This window comes from Phaenicophaeus curvirostris, chromosome 9 (assembly GCF_032191515.1).
Source record: "Phaenicophaeus curvirostris isolate KB17595 chromosome 9, BPBGC_Pcur_1.0, whole genome shotgun sequence".
NCBI lineage: Eukaryota > Metazoa > Chordata > Aves > Cuculiformes > Cuculidae > Phaenicophaeus > Phaenicophaeus curvirostris.
This window is the reverse complement of record NC_091400.1, coordinates 16,017,873-16,029,902: the sequence shown is the minus strand read 5'-3', so window position 1 is coordinate 16,029,902 and position 12,030 is coordinate 16,017,873. Positions and strand designations below refer to the sequence as shown.

Below are 12,030 nucleotides of genomic sequence, written 5' to 3'. Positions count from 1 at the left end.
TGTCTAGGGCTCTGACCTGTCAGGCTTTGAACATCTTCAAGGATGGAGACTCCAAAACATCTCTGAGCAACCTGGCCCAGTGTTCAATTACCCTACAGTGAAAAAGCTTTTTCTTATGTTTAAGCAGAATTTCCTGTGTTTCAGACATTGCCCATTGCCTCTTGCCCTGTCACAGTCGTGTCACCACAGAGAAAACCCTGTCTTGTTTTTCTTTATTCCTAACCACGACCATTTAGTATTTATAAACAGTAATACAATGTTCAATTAATTACTCCATGTGATCTCAAAATCTTTTTAGAATCCATTTCTTCTCTCTAGAGAGAATACCACATGGCTTCTTCCATTTTGGACAAATTAATTCCCATTTGCAGATGTACATAATTCATTTGGCTTGTCAGCTCATGCAGATTGAATGGTAGCAGTGGACTGGCTGCTTTCTGGTTTGCCAGCTCTCTGTCTTCAGAGTAAGTTTTCATACATGAACTTAATTCTTTCCTGCATTTGAGATTTGCTGAATTGGAGGACCACAGTGAACATGCTCTTGCTCTGATGTCTGTGTTACTACACAGAGTAACAGCAAAGGAGAGTGGGAAGGGAAAAGAGGCAGAGGAAGGAGGAACACTGTTTTGGATGACCTGATTTGGTCAGGGATTTGGAAGTTCATAATAATCTGCAGTTGCTTATTGCTCTCATTTGGTATTTCTATACTAAAAGTAGATTTTTACTTGCAAGATCTGACAAAGGTATGATTACTACTTGTATTAATTCAGCTTTATTATTCAGAAGAGAGATTAAGAAATTAACTGACACTTTTCCTGCAACTGCACTTTACGATTTATAATGCAGTGCATGAACAAGAACAATCTATTCTATAAACTTACTCAAGACCCACAGATCTATAGATCTTGAATAGGCAGGGTGGTGACTCAAGGCAATCCTGCTAGAAGATTCTGTAGTCATGGCTCACAAAAGCCCACTAAAGTCACAACCAAAATGTATGAGTCTCTTCAGTGGGAGACCCGTGCCCTTCATCCATTACTGGACTTTTATCTGACTGCTTTTCTGTTAGAACTTGAAAAGGGCCTTATCTCACAGGAAAACTGTGAGCTTCTGCTACGCAACCTTAGGTTGTTGAACTCATCATGAACCCTATTTATTTTTACTTCTGTAGAGAGGACACAAATTATCCCTCTGACACCAGATATGAGTAAGTAGATGCACTCCACGTGCTCACATTCTTTCTATTGCAGGAGGCAGCAGCAGACTCCAGTGCTTCCTCTCAGTACACTGTTCCTATATATATTGCTGCGTGGTAGGGATATGCTTACATGGTCACGTGGGGAAAGGATCACGTAGCTTGAGAAAAAGTGTGTAGGAGTGAATCATTCTCAAACAGAGAGAAGAAAGCCCCCAGGAGTTCACAGTTGAGCAAAGCTAGCAGATCTGAAAAAAAAGTGCAGGAGTTTCATGTGATCTCTTATGCTACCTGCAGTAAAACCAAAAAGGATATTTGGTCCCAAAAATACCCAATACTTTGATTCAGATATAAATAAAAGGTAGAATTTGCAGATGGGAGTCTCACCCTCACACATAGTGGACTGCTGCTGATTCCAGCCCTTTTTCAAAACCTGAGTGAGACTGAGCCCAGTTCCCCAGGTGCAGGGGCTCCATTTTCCTCATGTTTCCTTCATGCGAAGGAGCATTCACTGGCAGCTGGGGAGGCTGCTCACTGGAATTTGGGCTGGTGTGGTATGGCTGGCATCTTGGTTTTAATTTCACAGGAGAATCTGAAGGAAGGGGCTAATGGTTCCTGTCGTAGCAGGAAGCCGCAGTGTGAGACTTATTTCTGTGGTGGTCACTACATCTTTAGCAAATGAAGGAACTAAAACCTTTTTTGAAGCCTAAGAGAAAGTGCTGCAATGCTGCTTATTTAGTTAGCTGTCAGGAAAGCCCTTACTGACAGATGAGAAGTACTTCAATTAGAAACTCAGCAAGAAGCGAGCTCTTCAGTCTGCAGTACTGGTTCCCATGATTTATTGGGGCAGGTCTTGCTGCTAGGTTTTACACAGGCAAGCAAACCTTGGAAATGCAGCTTGTGGCAGAAGAAAAGATGCAGGAGATCAGAGGGGAATGAGAATATGGGCACAATCAGAAATACTTGAAAATTGTACAGAAGTTATTAAAAGGAGAAAAGGCTTTAAAAAGGATGGCTGTGTACATACAGCATCTGCCAGAGGAGGAAGCAGAATGCAATGCTCTTTCTGGCCAGAATCAGTCCAGCGTGGTATTGCAGCAGCACACATGGATGAAATATCTGGACTAGATCCAGTAGCTGCAAATAGATTACAAGGTGATGGGAGCAGAAACTCATTTTATACTCAAGCTTGTGTAAGATCAGCAGCTTTCTCCATATCATCCAGTAATTGCTATCTGAAGAAAATGTCCCAAGAAGAATCTCAATAACCTAAAGCATAAGTGAGTCATTTGGCTTTTGCTTAGTTGCTAAGATCAGACTGAGAAGCTGTAAGGTGCTTAATTTGAAGTCAAATAATTTTATTTACAATATTTGAATATAATTAAAGATAAACTTTTCTCATGACTCCAGCAAAGCTCACGACTAGTTACATAGTCTTTTTGTTACAGATGGTTTGGCAAACTTTTGCCATACATCCTGGAACAAAATTTATTCTGCAATAATGAGAAAAGTACTAAGAAATGGACTTGTGAAACCAACTGCATGTGTCACCACTACCATTTCAAGCAAAGTTATGATCTATAACTACTTTTCCATTGCTAAGGTGATGAAGGTAAGAATAAAAATGCCAACCAGAATTTACTTTTAGGGAAAAAAATCTACCAGGCTGAAAGACTAGAAAAAAAATTGCATGACTAATTTTAGCAATTCTGCATTACCTTTTAAGAAATTCTGGCCGTGGCTGAGTGTTAAAGCAAGGTATGTTCTTTATTGCAGCAAAATGAAACCCTAACTCAGTCCCATACAGTCAATGGTAACAGCTGCTTCTCAGCATATTTGAGATAAGGCTGTCAACTTCAGCAGAGGAAACTATGATGCTTATGTTACCTGGAAACATCCTACCCACCACAACTTGACAGGAGTTATATATGCTTCCAAATAATTATAGAGTGCTTTATGAATATATAGTTAATAAAGAAAGAATAAAGAAGGGCCTGTTTTTCAAACAGTGAAACCTATGAGCCTGCAAGTGGTGTATTTACACATAGGTGACACTATTGAACAGACGAGACAGATGATATTTCAACATAATTTTACCATACAGGTGCTGAACTGTACAGTCTGCAAGTGCCACATATATATGGCAGCAAATTCCATATTTCTGGGTTTTGATAGCTATTTATGTGTACCTTTAGATTTGTTCATAAAGGTATGTAAGCTGTTGCTGTCAGAGTATTTGGAGTGTGTTATTACCAAGGCATTTAAAAACAGACTAGAAAGAAAACAAAACTACAGTGCTTTTAAATATTCTGACCTGAGTAGTCATTAAGGACAGACAATCATTTCAGCCAGCCTACAGGTTGCTCAACTGCGTGGATTGCTACAAAAAGAAAACTCAGAAAGGTCCAGAACTGCACAAAGCAGCAATGTGTTAAAGCAGAGGGGATACAAAATTAACTCCATATTTCAAAATCCTTCAGGGAGAACCTGAGTCCCTCTTGTCCCTATTAACAGAGCTGTTACTGTTCCTTTTGCGTTATGCGGTCATGAAAAACCTGAGAAGTATAGTTATCTCCAGCTGGAAGGGAAGGACTTGTGTCAAGGGGATGTTTGCTGGAGTATATTCTTTGGACATATTACATGCAAACTTTTTAATTCTGAGGGAAATTGAATAGCTGCTTTCTTTTCTCCCCCTAATGGTGATGACAGGACCCTGGACTGCCAGAACTGAGAAGGCCCAGGGGAAATCCCTACAATTGCAGCTGTAGAAGCGCCAACCCTGCCAGCACTCCCTTTGATATTAAACCCAGTTCTAAATGCCATTAAGAGCTATCTCAGGACAATCCAGTTTTAACCATTGCATCACAGAATGATTAATTTTAAGATTTTTTTTTTTTTTTAACAGGCAGTTATGGAGCTTATCACTCAGCCTAAAGAGGGTTTCAGGCAGGAAAACTGTTTCCACATAGGTGTATTATTTAGTTTATTTGTCTATATAATAATACACAGCTATGCCATAACAGAACCTCTTTAACCAGAATAAGTCATGTGGAAGTTTGTTGTTTTTCCAAGCATTTTGGAGTGCTTACCATATCCAAGATCAAATCTTTCCAGTTATGGTTGAATGCAAATAGTTCTGCACTCAAGGAGTAGGTTTGGCATTAAACGAGAACCACCCTTCACTGGTTAGCCAGCATTGTAGTACTGTTTACAGTGAGTTTCTATGTTGCCTCTATTTCTCTCTTAGAAAACAAAACTCCATATTTACCATAGAAAAATGTCATGAGCTACACTAAACAAAAGCACACTTTAGAAAAATCACTAATTTTAGAATGATCATAAATATTTATACCAGACAGACCATAAATAGCACCTTAGAGACTACACTCTGTTTATATAAGTCCATTTTAATTTAGAAAATATTGATTTGATAGACTGAGACAGCCATATCTGCTATACAGTCTCCCGTGACCAAAGTTCCCCCATTTGCACAGCATTCATATTTTGTTTCTGATTAAAGCTACACATAAGAGTTGCCTGCCATATGTTTTTTTTACAAATGTCTATTCATCCTGAGTTTGCTCTGGTGCAGTTATTATAGCTGGAAGTACACAGGCAGGTCCTTTCAGCCCTGCGCCCACTCATGCAAAGGGTTTCTGCACAACAGCAAAAGTCCAGCAGTGGGCAAGGGCTTCATGCTGCAAGCCATAGGCAACAGGGACCACGCAAGGTTGTGTGGTTAGCACACTGGGTTCCCATCCTCCTGAGCTGCTGCTGCAATATAAACTAAATTATTTATTTAAAGCAGTAAAAAAGTATTAGAACTACACATGGTTTGAAAGCACTTTTGTAACTCAGAATTATGGTCGAGGATTATCCCAACCTGGACTGCTGAATACTGAACCCAGCAAAAACCAGGTGTGTTTTGCAGCTGCATGAGTGTCCTGCTCTAGTCACTGCCTGTTCACACAGGACAGAGAAATTGGAAGAAAAATACAGGTGAAGGAGGAGGGCATGGGGGAATTTTTTGGTGTCACCTTGCACTTGGATTGACTTAGAGCTGTTGGGAAACCATTGTACTAGAAATGATTGCTCTAAATTTTATTTTAAATTCGACCTTGATCTCTGTCCATCTAAGTCTCATTTTCTGCCTAGAATAGACAATTACATCTAGAAATACCTCAGCTATCTACAGGTTATAATTGCAGTTGGAGGCTATTTTTAGATGTTCTTAACCCAAAAAGGTATAGTTAAATGTTAGTTCTGTACACAGGCTGTATAAACAAGAAAGGCATGCCATTGAAAATCTTTCTATTTCATTTGCAGATTGCAGTGGTTTGTGCAGTAGTGTTGCCCACTTAAAATCATTTTTTATTATCATAGAGTAGAGCCTCTGACTATCTTTTTCTAATCAAAAAGAGGGGTTACCCTCTTCCCTTCTCTGTGGGCAGGTTCAAAGCTGGGGTATGAGAAGTAAGGGAGCAGCTGGGTTTCAAAATCTGCACCCAAGCCACTAGCAATAATGGCACTGGATTCCTCAGTCATAATGAGGCCACATTCCCCCAAACAAAAGTATTTATCTGACATTTCCTATCCTGCAGCAAAAAACAGGGAGCAAGTTGACTGAAACCCTTGCTAATGAGAAGTTATTTGCCAAGTTGCCGTGTCACATTAAGGCAGCATAGTGTTTGCACTACTGTACTCTTTTCCCAAGTTTGAACCCAGTTTCCTGAAATGAAAGCAATTTCATATAAAATGTGAAGACACAATGTGAGGAACAGCAGCTGAGGGCTCTAGGTGCACGAATACCAATGCTGCATCTCATTTTAGTGACACAGATTGTGGGGAAGTGCAACTTTTCTAGAAGTATTTTCAAGTTTATATAGTGTGGTCAAACTGCAACTGAGCTGCAGTAAGATCTGCATTTTCTCTCTTATATCCTGATATTCTGATATTCAGATGATGTTGATCTGTCCTTGGTCGTGTTCTGTGCCTTAGTATTATAGCAGTTCAACAACATTTTTAGCAAATTTACTTAGTTAACCCAAATAAAGCCAAACTCCCAAGAACATGCCGGGTTTGGTGGTTTGCTGAATCTGTGTTTTTGTCAGGGTGTTTATTTTGGTGTTTTGCCCTTCTACAAGACCTCTCATTACTTTTTAACTTTATTGCTCATTTGTTGCTGCTCTGCACATAAATCAATGATAGTATCATGTAGTTTTGACTGCAATTTTTTCTAAATATATCTAGTTTATATGGTATAAATTCAAGTCACTGAGTGGAATAATGAATTCTTCAGAGAATTACCCGGAGAGATGCTTCTAAAGAAACAATGAGGCTAGCACAGGGTCCTATACCTGTACTTCCCCGAATGTTGTTGCCTCACTGGCTCTTTCTCAATTTTCTCTGAGAGAATCATAGAATCATAGAATAACCAGGTTGGAAGAGACCCTCTGGATCATCGAGTCCAACCATTCCTATCAAACACTAAACCATGCCCCTTAGCACCTTGTCCACCTGTGCCTTAAACACCTCCAGGGAAGGTGAATCAACCACCTCCCTGGGCAGCCTGTTCCAGTGCCCAATGACCCTTTCTGTGAAAAATTTTTTCCTAATGTCCAGCCTAAATCTCCGCTGGCGGAGCTTGAGGCCATTCCCTCTTGTCCTGTCCCCCGTCACTTGGGAGAAGAGGCCAGCTCCCTCCTCTCTACAACCTCCTTTCAGGTAGTTGTAGAGAGCAATGAGGTCTGCCCTCAGCCTCCTCTTCTCCAGGCTAAACAACCCCAGCTCTCTCAGCCGTTCCCCATAAGGCCTGTTCTCCAGCCCTGGCACCAGCTTTGTTGCTCTTCTCTGGACTCGCTCCAGAGCCTCAACATCCTTCTTGTGGCGAGGGGCCCAGAACTGAACACAGGATTCGAGGAGCGGTCTCACCAGTGCCGAGTACAGAGGGAGAATAACCTCCCTGGACCTGCTGGTCACACCGTTTCTGATACAAGCCAAGATGCCATTGTCAGCTGTCAACCAACACCCCAAGGTCCCTCTCCTCCAGGCAGCTTTCTAGACAGACTTCTCCTAGTCTGTAGCACTGCATAGGGTTGTTGTGCCCCAAGTGCAGGACCTGGCATTTGGCTTTGTTAAACCTCATGCCATTGGACTCTGCCCAGCGGTCCAGCCTCTTCAGATCCCTTTGCAGAGCCTCCCTACCCTCCAGCAGATCGACACTTCCACCCAGCTTAGTTTGGTCTGCAAACTTGCTAAGGTTGCAATGGAATTAATGGTTCTTATAGCGTACCACTTGGCCTTCACGTGAATTCACTCCCTTACTTAAAAGCAAAAAAAAACCCCAGAACATGAAAAAAAGGGCACCTGCTGTTCAAAGGATGGAGAGGTGGGCTTGTGTGCTTAGAGATACATAGGGGAAATCTTCAGAAGGGGAGGGTCCATAAAAGAGAACAAGGGCTCAGTCACTGTCTACAATGGATTTCAAAATTAATTCTGCTTTTCGAGGACACTTGCTAAACCCTTTTGTATGCTGCCGTCTCTTGCAACAAAGCTTTGGCAAAAGTTTTGGCTGTGACTTCTACTTAGTCCTAGATTTGGTCCTTATATAGCTGTCAGTCCTTGTATGTCAGCTATGCAATCCTAACACATATTGGTGAGGTGCATATGTAGGATGGATAGCTCAGATTCAACTGTGCTTGCAGCTGCAAAGAAAGATTGCAGCACTAGAGTGTTAGTGCCAGCTCTGTCCTTTGTTTGAGGTCCTCTAAGCACCATTGTCCCTCTAAGCAGTGGAGAACTTGGGACTCCTTGAGTAAAAGTTTTCAGGTTTTGGGTTTTTTTTCCCCCCTTTCTAAGAGGATCCTGGCCTATCTGTGGCTTGCAGGTTGAAATCAAGTTGTTGTATTCAGCATGAAAGAGTACCTTCTGGCAGTAGGAATGTGAGCTTGGGGATAAGCTCTGACATGGGCATGTGAAATGCTTCTCCTAATGGAAGTCAAACCCAGGTTTTAATGCAGTTGCAGCAAGGAAAATCTCCCACTGACCGGGGCTGGTGGGCTGGGCATAGGGAAGGATGCCTGCCACTGAAACTTTTTTTTTTTAAAGTCTTGTTAGCAGTCCTGGGAGATATGATATGACCACTAGATCCCTCATACTCTTCATTCTCCTAAGATATAAGGCTAGAAATGCATCTGTCTTCTGAACCTGCAAGAAGTTAAAATTGTGGTTTCTTGTCATGCTCTTTGTGCTTTTAAGCCCACAACCTGACCCTGCATATTTTGGGGACTCAGTAGCTTTTGTGCTATAAAAGGCTCTGGCAGATGATCCACATGCCCCTTCCTTCCTCTGTTGACGAAGCCTTATATAGCCACAATGCCCAATAGTCTGCCCGTGCGTAAGGTTGAGTCTCAGACTGACCTCAGCAAAAGGTCTGGATGACAAGCTGGATAGTCAGAAATGTGGCCAAAGTGCTCTGTGCACTTTGGAATATCCCAGTGTGCAGCTCAAAGCTGCAGTTAATGACAGCAGCACCTTTCATCACTGAGTTCTTACACTGGGGGCAGATGGAGTAGCTGATGTACTTTTAGCTCCCTTCAGCCTCCCTGAAAATCCCTGGGAAGCTATCTTTCTGGAGTACAGCCCTTTACCCAAGATATACTGCTCAGGTATCCATGATAAGGATGAGGTAGGATAACCTAGATAAAGGAAGAGACTCATGAAGTACCTGTAAACGGGGCTACAGGAACATACTAAGTGTGTTCACCTTTGCCATCAGCTCTCTAAAGAGAAAAGGGAAAAGGTTTAACTAAAAGTAGGCAAAGCTGTGTCTGAGGTGAGCACAAAATATTTCCTGTTATGAGCTCCAGAACAGAGGCATCAGCTGAAGTCAGTCTGATTAATCTATATCTTGGGTAAGTGTATGTACTTATCACATGATGTCCTTTTTTTTTTTTAATTAAAAAGAAACCCCTGTTCATTGAATATGAAGTTGGTACGTTGTTTAATATGGGATTTGTTGTGGGATCTTCTTGGAAATGTGGTGGTTGTGTCTTTATAGTACTGTCTGGTAAAGTGAATTTATGGGTACATATTTTACAACATTAGCGTCACCAAAATTAGAATGACCCATGACTATGTTTTATTTCTTACTAGGGAAAATATTTTGTGGCATCTCGGTATTTATCAATAGAGTTTGTACAAATGTTTCAGTGTTGACTGTATTCCTATCCACTGTTAAATACTTGATAAATATATATGTACTTGGAAATATATACATACTTTCACATTGCAAAACTGCTTAAGTACTCTGCAAAACCATGTAAAGAAGTTAGTTGTGTTTTTATTCTGGAAAATGCAAATACTCTATACATCCAAGAGGGATTCTGCCATTTTCTTCATGAAAAACAGTTCCCTCAGCGTACATACAAGTTATCCATGAATCCCCTTTATCTCTTTAGCTGCTACTTCAGGTATTATCAGGGTTATAGGGTAATCCACCTTTCTTTTGAAAGTGAAGGGAGTACCAGAGAACCACTGAAATCCAGTGGAAGCTTCATTGCAACAAGGTCGAGATCCAGAAAGAAACTGTCACCTAAGTCCTTCTGCTCCCCTAACTCCATTTATCTGCTGCTTAAGCCCACAGGCAGATAAGTGTGTAGCGCCTTCAGTTTTCGTTGTTAATGTTTCCCAATTGCCATGCACCAGGCAGAAAGCTCAGTGACTATGTGCTTGGAGAAGGACACCTTAATGTCTTCAATGTTTGCATTTCAGCCTGTGAGAGGCAAAGAGATAGGAAATGGTGGGGTTGTCACAGCCAGGCTACCAAAATCCCATTTCCATTTAATCTTGAAGTCTCTCTGCTGTATTTATATCACTCTTTCCAATTCTTTTATGTAACGTAAATGGGAAACTTGAAAGATAGATACGTTTTAATTCAGACTTCTAAGAAAGGAATCAAAAGGGAAAAAATCAAAAGTATCGAGGCATTTGGCAGTGCTGAAGTAAGAGAATTTTTTGAAGTATAATTAAGTAAAATGTAAAATAAGTTATTGAGAGGAGCAAGACTTAACACACACTTAAATGTTGCTTGACTTGAATGGTTTCCATAACCAGGTAGCTTTTATGGAAATATTATTGAAATGCCTTGCTCCCCTTTAGGAGGAGCACAAGCAGCCTCAGTTCTAAACTTAGGGAAAAGTTTTTACGTCATCAAAACCCAGCTACAGGCTTAGGAGCCTTCATATTTGCTCTCAGATGTGACTACCCCCACATGGTCACAGCATTCTCATTCCACTCGCATCTTCCTCTGCTCGGCATTCAGATGGTCTCTTCTGCTTACATTGAAAATCCAGCACTTTCATACTGATGTGCTTTCAAAATTTTGTCAGTCTTAAATAGAATATTTGCAGCATGTAACATCTTTATACTAAGTAAACAAATAATGAAATGTGATTTTGTAAAATTAGAACAGCCATAAAAATACTGTCTTCATTAGTGTCTGCAAATGTTGTTCAGGGTATTACTCAAAACATATTTAGGAGATAAGGAAAGATTATCCACTTGGCCTTACAAAGGACTGAGAGGACAGCATGTCATTGCTGTAAAATACTCATAGGCAAAATATGTTAAGCACTGCACCCTTAAGCCACAAACTAGGAGTTTCTTTGTCTCATGCTGAACTTTTACTGATTCATCTTATACAAAATACCACATCATTAGTACGCTTTGTTTGGAAAGGTAGACCAGAAGGGGAAGATCTCGACAGACAGGGTCAGCATGCTGGCAGGGTTTGTAGAGGAGGTCTGCAGACCTACACATCCTGCAGAAAAGTGTGCTCTGTGTGGCTCAGTCCAGTGATGGTTCCCTCAGCTTCACAAACAGCTACTCTCAGCCACGTCGTTTAAAAAATAAATTAAAAATAGTTAACTTTTACAAGAAATGCCTTTGACTATAGTTTACATTGCTAATTACTGTAATTTATAACAAACATTACCCAAGCCAAGCACACAATTAACTGCTGGTTCCTTTTATGATATTGGTATCCAGTGTTGTTTTGCTCTTATTTTAATGGATGCTGCAATGTAACCCTGTGGTGGCTTCATTATAGAAATCCAATCTTTTTTTGCTCAGACAGTAGGTTTTAACTCCACAGTTAGACTGACATCAGTATGGCACATCTCTGCACTACCTGATTGGCCATCTACCTCCAGCTCCTTCAGAGTAAATAATAAGCCAGAAACGCATGAGAACTGGCAGTGATTAAAAAGGCAGAATGACTGGAGAATAAGGTTTAATTGCTAGTGCTTCAATTGTACCAGGATAATGCTATGAACACTGACTCATCAGAATATACTGATTTGTAACTACAGCACTATGTTTTGAGAGAACTGAGAGAAGAACATTTGACAGGGTAGACAAATGTGAAATTGCTTTTAATGTTTAGGTGCAACCTCTGCAATTCCATACTGCTTTAATTTCCAGTCTGTAAGTTTAATGGGGCAGCATATTTCAAGATACCACAGAAAGGTTTAATATCTATCTATTACATGACCGCCTGTGATTGTGAAGTTCATACCTGATGACTCAAGTGTGATGACTTCCAATGTGATATTGCTAACAAAGTGTTCTGCTGAATCACCTTCAACTACTTCACCCCATTTTTTCCTGAAGGCAAAGTGTAGTTACTGCTGACTCACAGTAGCACTTACAGCCTGTGAATTGCAGGTGTATAAGGTGAGAATAGCTCTGCTGCAAGTTTGGGAATTGGGGATGCACAGGAGGCAAAATTTCAGGGAGCCCAGGAAGGGAGGTAAGTATGATGGCAGAATTACTGT

General features: G+C 40.8%; 1 long non-coding RNA gene across 1 annotated transcript; it reads left to right on the top strand.

Moving 5' to 3' along the window:
• The first annotated feature begins 2,663 nt into the window (after nucleotides 1-2,663).
• On the top strand, nucleotides 2,664-11,705 carry LOC138724192 (uncharacterized). Its single transcript, XR_011337989.1, has 3 exons — nucleotides 2,664-2,807; nucleotides 4,101-4,164; nucleotides 11,331-11,705. It is a non-coding gene; the product is annotated as an uncharacterized lncRNA (long non-coding RNA).
• Nucleotides 11,706-12,030: the final 325 nt, after the last annotated feature.